Source organism: Chrysochloris asiatica, unplaced genomic scaffold (assembly GCF_000296735.1).
Source record: "Chrysochloris asiatica unplaced genomic scaffold, ChrAsi1.0 scaffold00040, whole genome shotgun sequence".
NCBI lineage: Eukaryota > Metazoa > Chordata > Mammalia > Afrosoricida > Chrysochloridae > Chrysochloris > Chrysochloris asiatica.
This window is the reverse complement of record NW_006408558.1, coordinates 10,429,282-10,437,046: the sequence shown is the minus strand read 5'-3', so window position 1 is coordinate 10,437,046 and position 7,765 is coordinate 10,429,282. Positions and strand designations below refer to the sequence as shown.

Here is a 7,765-nt window from a genome sequence, read left to right as displayed (position 1 = left end):
GTTACAGCTGGTTTTGAATTCTGTTTAGAAAAATTTTACTTGTTTGTGATATTAATGATAATTTCCAATAATTTTCACATTCCATTGGGTCACCTCTCTTTGTAATGGACACAAATATGGTTTTTTTTCCCCAATCAGTTGGCCAGGTAGCTCTCTTCAAATTTCTTGGCATAGATGAGTGAGTGCCTCCTTGGACTTCTTCCCTTGTACCATTAGCTCTTTATCATATGCTATCTCTTGAAATGGTTGAACATTGTCCATTTCTTTTTTGTACAGTAACTGTATATTCTTTCCATCTATTTTTGATGCTTTCTGCATCATTCAATATTCTGCCCATTGTTGTTGTTGTTGTTAAGTGCTGTCGAGTCGACTCCAATTCATAGCGACCCTGTATAGGGTTTCCAAGGAGCAGCTGGTGAGCTTGAACTGCCAATCTTGTGGTTCAAATGGCTTTGCAGTCTGGCGCATTCAAATTTATTGAAAGTTGAGTTTTGAATTATTCTTTTCTTTCAGCTTGTGAAATGCTGAGAGTGTTCTTCCCTTTTGTTTTTCTAACTCCAGGTTTTGTACATTTTATTATAATACTTGATTTAGTCTTCTGTTCAGCTCTTTTACCTCTTCATTTCTTCCATTTGTTTTAGCATCTCTACACTGGGGAGTAAGTTTCAGAGTCTCTTTTGACATCCATTTTGGTCTTTTCCTTCTTTCTTGTCTTAATGACCTTTTTCTTCACTCCTGTATGATGTTCTTGATGTCATCCCACAACTCTTCTGGTCTTCAGTCATTATTGTCTAATGCATCAAATCTGTTCTTGAGATGATCTCTAAATTCAGATGAGATATGTTCAAGGTTATATTTTGGCTCTCGTGGACTTGTTTTTATTTTCTTCAGCTTCAGTCTGCATTTGCATATGAACAATTGATGGTCTGCTCCACAGTCTGCCCCAGTCTTGTTTTGACTGATGATATGGACTTTTACTACCATCTTTTTCCACAAATGTAGTCAATTTGATTTCTGTGTATGCTATCTGGTGAGGTTCATATATATATAGCCATCTTTTATGTTGTTTAAAGAAGGTAGTTGCAATGAAGTAGTCACTGGACTTGCAAAATTCTATCATGTGATCTCCAGCACTGTTTCTATCACTAAGGCCATATTTTCCAACTACTGATCCTTCCTCTTTGTTTCCAACCTTTGTATTCCAATCACCAGTAATTATCAATACATCTTGATTGTATGTATGATCAATTTCACACTAAAGAAGCTGGTTGTTGTTGTTTGTTGTTAAGTGCCATCCAGCCAGTTCAGACTCTTAATTACCCTGTATAGGGTTTCCAAGGAGCAGCTGAGGAGCATGAACAACTGATCTTGTAGTTCAAACTGAATTTGCAGTCTAGCGCATTAATCCACAGTACCACACCAGGACTCCTGGTTTTTCTTAAATTTCATCATCACTGGCTTTATTAGTTGGTGTGTAAATTTGAACATTAGAGGTATTAAGTGGTCTTCCTTGCAGCCGTATGGATATTATCCTATCACAGACAGATTATTTTATAGATCATTGTAGCTAGATATTGAGAATGTGAGGTCATTTCTCTTCAATTTGCCATTCCAGGCACAATAAACCATCTGTTTGTCAGATTCAAAATGGCCATTTCAGCTCACTCCTGGCAAGGCGCTGTAGGAGAAGTACTGGACCGCAAGTTTAGTTTGAATTGCAAACTCACTAGCCACCCCTTGGAAACCCTATATAGGCTTGCTATGAGTCAGAACTGACTCAACAGCATTTAACAACAACAATGCCTAAGGTATCAATGTTTATGTGTTCCATTTTATTTTGAACAACTTGCAGTTTTCCTTGATTCATACTTTATACATTCCATTTTCTGATTATTAATGGATGTTACAGTAATTTTCCTCATTTTCAGTTGTGTCCTATCAGCAAGTGAATGTTCTAAAAGCTTTATTCCATTTGTGTCATCATGGTCAAGTCTACTTTGAGGGGCCAACTCTTCCCCAGTCATATTTTGAGTGCCTTCCAACTTAAGGGCTCTTCTTCCAGGACTCTATAGGACAGTATTCTGGTGCTATTCATCACATTTCAATATTCAACATTTTGGTGCTATCTGACAGAGCTTCACTGCTATTCATAAGTTTTTCAGTGGCTAAAAATTCAGAAGTAGTCCACCTCTCCTTCTTCCTAGTCTTTCTAAGTCTGGAAGCTGAAACCTGTCCAGTAAGGGTGTTATTGTTAGGTGCCATCGAGTTGGTAGTGACCCACAGCGACCTTATGCACAGCAAAATGAAACACTGCCCAATCCTAGGCCAACCTCACTATTGTTGCCAAGCTTGAGTCCATCAATGCCGCCACTTGGCCAATCTGTCTCGTGGGGGGTCTTTCTCTTTTTCTCTGACCCTCCACCTTACCAAACATGATATCCTTCTCCAGCGACTGGTCCTTCCTGACAATATGTCCAAAGTATGAAAGACAAAGTTTGGCCATGTTGGCCTCTAAGGAGCACTCTGGCTGCACTTCTTCCAAAACGAAACTATTGGTTCTTTTGGCAGTCTATGACACTTTCAATATTCTCCTCCAACACCATAACTCAAAGGCATCAATTCTTCTATGGTCTTCCTTATTCACTGTCTAGCTTTCACATGCATGTGAGGTTATTGAAAATACCATGGCTTGGGTCAGATGTACCTTAGTCCTCAAGCTTACATCTTTGCTCTTCAACATTTTAAAAAGCTCTTGTGCAGCAGATTTGCCTAATGCAATACATCGTTTGAGTTCTTGACTGCTGCTTCCATGAGTGTTGATAGTTGATCCAAGAAGAATGAAGTCCTTGACAACTTCATTTTTTTCTCCATGGATAAGAATGTTGTTTATTGGTCCAGTGGTGAGGATTTTTGTTTTCTTGACATTGCGATGTAATCCATACCGAAGGCTGTGCTCTTTGATCTTACTGATGAAGATCAATGCTGAAGCAAGGGTGTACTCTGCTGGTATTTAAAATATCAGCAGCATAACTTCCAGCATCACAGTACCACACAAGCCACCACAGAGCAACACACTGACAGATGAATGGTGGAGAAAGAATAACAGCTTAGTGTATTTACGACCAAGTTACCTCATGCACAGCCACCGCCACCTTAGTGGAGACTAGAGGGTTACCACGATGCTGAACAGATTTCAGCAGGGGTTTTAGACTCAGTCAGACTAGGACAAAAGGCCTGGTAGTCTTCTAATAACCAGACAGTGAGAAACCTATGCAACACAATAGTCTGATCCCCACAAAATCGTAAAGGTGGTTTAGGATGGGGCAGCATTTTGTTCCATAGTATCTGGGGTCACCATGTGTTGGGGTGATTCTATGGCAACTAACAAAGAACTGTAGCCCTACACTGTCCAATAGAGAAATAATGTGAGCTGCATATTTAATTGACAATTTTCCAGTAGCCATATTAAAAGGAAACAGGCAAAAGTATTTTAAATAATTCACTGTATTTAACCAAATGTGTTTGAAATGTTATCATTTCAACATTTAATCAATATAAAATTATTTCGATGGTTTTACTTTTTTTCATACCAAATCTTAGAAATCCAGCATGCATTTTATACTTAAATACCATCCTGTCCCTAGAAGCCATTGTTGTTGTTAAGTGCCGTGGAGTGGGTTCTGACTCATAGAGGCCCTGTATAGGGTTTCTGAGGAGCAGCTGGTGAGTTAGAACCGCTGACCTTGTAGTCAAACCGACTTTTTGGTCCAGTCCATAAACCTGCAGCACCCCTCCAGGAGGCCAAAGGCTATCTTTATTGTGTTTCTCTGGAGTAGCTTCACCCAGTGAAGTTCACACTGTAGGATGAGAAACCAAAGTCTCTACTAGGCTTTGATTCCTCATCCTCACCTGTGGAGGGTTTCTGTTTCTAGTTTAACTGCCCTCTTCTCCAATTTTCTGAGGCAGGAAAGGGTTTACAATTGCACTGGTCATCTATGGCCCACATTTTCAGTGTCTTTTCACAAGTCCTTGTGAAGATAACGTTTCTGCTCAAACGTTAAATATTTAGAAATGAGAGAATGAAATCACCTGCAAATGTAAAAGCAGTTTTAATGCCGATCATATTTGGTGCCCGATGTGTTCAACAATCTCTCTTGCACAGTTAGTTGATGAATAAGCATTGCAGTCTGGTGAATTTTGCAAGTATTGAATGCTGTGGTGTGTATGAGGAGGCTTCAAAAATTAACGGGGAAAAAAAATGGAATGAAAAAATAATGGGCCCTTTTGGCTCTCTGAGCAGCACCATGGCAGTCGGCAAGAACAAGCGCCTTACAAAAGGTGGCAAAAAAAGGAGCCAAGAAGCAAGTGGTTGATCCATTTTCTAAGAAAGATTGGTATGATGTGAAGGCACCAGCTATGTTCAATATAAGAAATATTGGGAAAGCACTAGTCACAAGGACTCAAGGAACCATAATCGCATCTGATGGACTCAAGGGTCATGTTTTTGACGTGAGTCTTGCTGATCTGCAGGACGATGAAGTTGCATTTAGAAAATTCAAGCTAATTACTGAGGATGTTCAGGGCAAAAACTGCTTGACCAACTTCCATGGCATGGATTTTACCCATGACAAAATGTGCTCCATGGTCAAAAAATGGCAGACCATGACTGAAGCTCACGTTAATGTCAAGACTACAGATGGTTATTTGCTTTGCCTGTTCTGTGTTGGTTTTACTAAAAAACGCAACAACCAGACTCAGAAGACATCTTATGCTCAGCACCAACAGGTCCATGAAATCCAGAAGAAAATGATGGAAATCATGACCCGAGAGGTGCAGACAAATGACTTGAAAAAAGTGGTCAATAAACTGATTCCAGACAGCATTGGAAAGGACATAGAGAAGGCTTGCCAGTCTATTTACCCTCTCCATGATGTGTTTGTTAGGAAAGTAAAAATGCTGAAGAAGCCCAAGTTTGAGTTGGGAAAACTCATGGAGCTTCATGGTGAAGGCAATAGTTCTAGAAAAGCTACTGGAGATGAGACAGGTGCTGAAGTTGAACGAGCTGATGGCTATGAGCCACCAGTTCAAGAATCTGTTTAAAATTCAGACTTTCAAAGATGACAAATAAAAGATCTTATTTGTGGAAAAAAAAAAAAAGATAATGGGATTTTTCCATGAACTTTTTGAAGCCCCTTCATATAGGATGATAGTACCTATGCTGAAATGACCTAGACAACTTCATTCTCACTTTTGCACAATAGTCAATTTCTCTTGCTCTTCTTTCTAAAAGTGGGTCATTCTTCAGCGTTGCTTTTCAGTTTCTGGAGAATGTCGTGTATCTATACTTTGCCAAGCAGCTCAGGTCAAAGCGAATAAAGGACACAGAGACCATGAACTCAGGTAAGAGAAAGAATAAGTTGGAATTTGATTCTTTCCTCCTTAAGGCTTTGAAATTTATTTGTATGGGGCCAGATTTGTACCAGCAAGGCACATGAATAGCTTATTCCCTGATTCTAATGACTTGGTAAAGTAAGCACTGAACTGCAAGCCACAGTGTCTGAGATTCAAGCCTACCAGTAGCTCCGAGGGAGAAAATGAGGCTTTCTGTTCCTGCAATGATTTACAGTCTCAGACAGCCTACACAGGGTCACTATGAGTCAGAACCGATTTAAGGGCACTTAACAACAAAAATAGGTCTATTAGGGAGCCCTGGTGGTGTAGAAGTTAAAGTGCTAACTAAAACACCATCAGTTAGAATCTACTAGCTGCTCTTTGGGAGAAAGATGTGGCAATGTGCTCCCGTAAAGGTTTACACTGTCGGAAACTTCCGTAGGGCAGTTTCGCTCTGCCTTTAAGTGGGGTATGAGCTGGATTCAACTCAACAACAATAGATTTGATTTTGGTTTGGAATCGGTCTACTGGGGTCCCTGGGTCGTACAGATGGCTAAGTGCTCGCCTGCTAAGCTTGGCAGTTCAAATCTCCCCAGAGGTGCTGTGGAAGAAAGTTCTGGTGATCTGCTTCAGAAAAATCAGTCCTAGAATGGAGACAGTTCTACGCTGAAACAGCGTGTGGGATTGCCACGAGTCAGAACTGAGTCCATGGCTTGTCTACTTTTTTGGAATAGGTTTATTACCTTAGATTCTTAGAATTCTTCAATAAAAACAAACCAAAAAAACCCTACAGTAATTGCTGTTTCATATGGCCCCTATATGAAGATCCCAGGGCAGGTTTACTGGTGATGGATTTTGGAATTCCGAACAGAACAAATTGGTCTCCCAAGCAGCTAGTGGCTGCCTTTCTGAATACAGCTGCTTTCTTCATTAGAAAACTATAAATAGCCTTGATCTCTGCAGGCTGGTTTCACTTTAAGCCTTCTGCCACATCCATTTGTCTATTTCATTCAGGGTTTCTGCATGTCTATGACACCGTGATACTATTTCAAACTTAAAGTACATTCTGAAGAGATGTTTCCTTTCCCTCCCCCACATTCGCTCCAGATGTCCCAAACTGGCCGACACTATTTCATATTAGGGGAACTCATGGGAATCTTCTGGCATCCTTGACATTCCCATCTGCTTCACTCATTTTTGGAAAAATAAACACCATCCACATTGCTTGTGAAAATCTACAATTAGTGGGTTGATTTCTGTTTTTTTTTTTTCCCCTCCAAGGAAATGTTCATTACACGTGTGATTTTCTATGGACACCTCAGGAGTATAATTACCCTTTCCAGCTGATGCAGGATTTTACTAGATTCTCTACTCAGAGTTGGTTGGAGAGATGTTTTCACCTGGAGCTGGCTGCTTCATGCCTTCTGGTAAAGGCAGTTTCCTATGCTGCACTACAAAACCAGTTGCCTCCAATTTCACTCCAACTTATGGTGACCCCATGTGTTTCAGATTAGAACTGTGTTCCATAAGAATTTCAGCGGTTGATTTTTCAGACATACATCATTAGGTCCTTCTTCTAAGGCACTGCCAGGTGGACTTGAACCTCCAACCTTTCAGTTAGCAGTGAAATGTGTTAACTATCTGTACCACAAAGGGATTCATTTGCTGCTCTGAAAATGATACAGAAAAATCACTGTGGGGGATAGAATGTCAGTCTATTGGGAGAAGATGTGCTTAGTCCCTGTTCCTCTCCATTTTGCCCCTCTAATGATGCTAGTTTTTATTATACTTGGAGGTGTCACCATGATTATAACAAGGTGTAGTTATCACAGTCTGACACTGTTATCCTTCCTCTATCAGCATCCAGAATATTGAGGAAATGGTACATAAAAGAGGAAGAAATTGGACGAAGAACAAAAGAAATCAACCTGCTGTTTAATACTATCCGTTTGCAAAAGGAATACTCACAAAGCCATACAAAGCTTTAACAGGAATCATTTATAATTAAAATATGAAAACATGCCTCAGCCCCTAAATCAACAATCAACCACAGCATATATATATATATATATATACATCTGTATACATCAAAGTATGATTTTAATGGCTTTAATAGAACTCAAAATCCTAAAGATGAGAACTAATGTTGCTATGGAAACTTACATGTCTCGACTGCAGAACTCTTACTTTAAATTTGCAAACTTAGTATCACATTAGCTTTTTTCACGTTTGATTTCTGGTTGGTCTTTTAAGAAGATAAGAGGAGAAAAATTGCATGTCATACTAGGTGTTGCTTTCTATCCTCATAGCCAAAGGAGAGGGCGGTTTGTCATCATTTGATACATTAAGAAAAAAAGATGTGTATATATATATA

The 7,765-nt window shown here is 39.7% G+C and overlaps 1 pseudogene; it reads left to right on the top strand.

The window, feature by feature from the left end:
* Positions 1-4,304: 4,304 nt before the first annotated feature.
* LOC102840935 lies at positions 4,305-5,100 on the top strand (annotated as a pseudogene).
* The last annotated feature ends 2,665 nt before the right edge of the window (positions 5,101-7,765 follow it).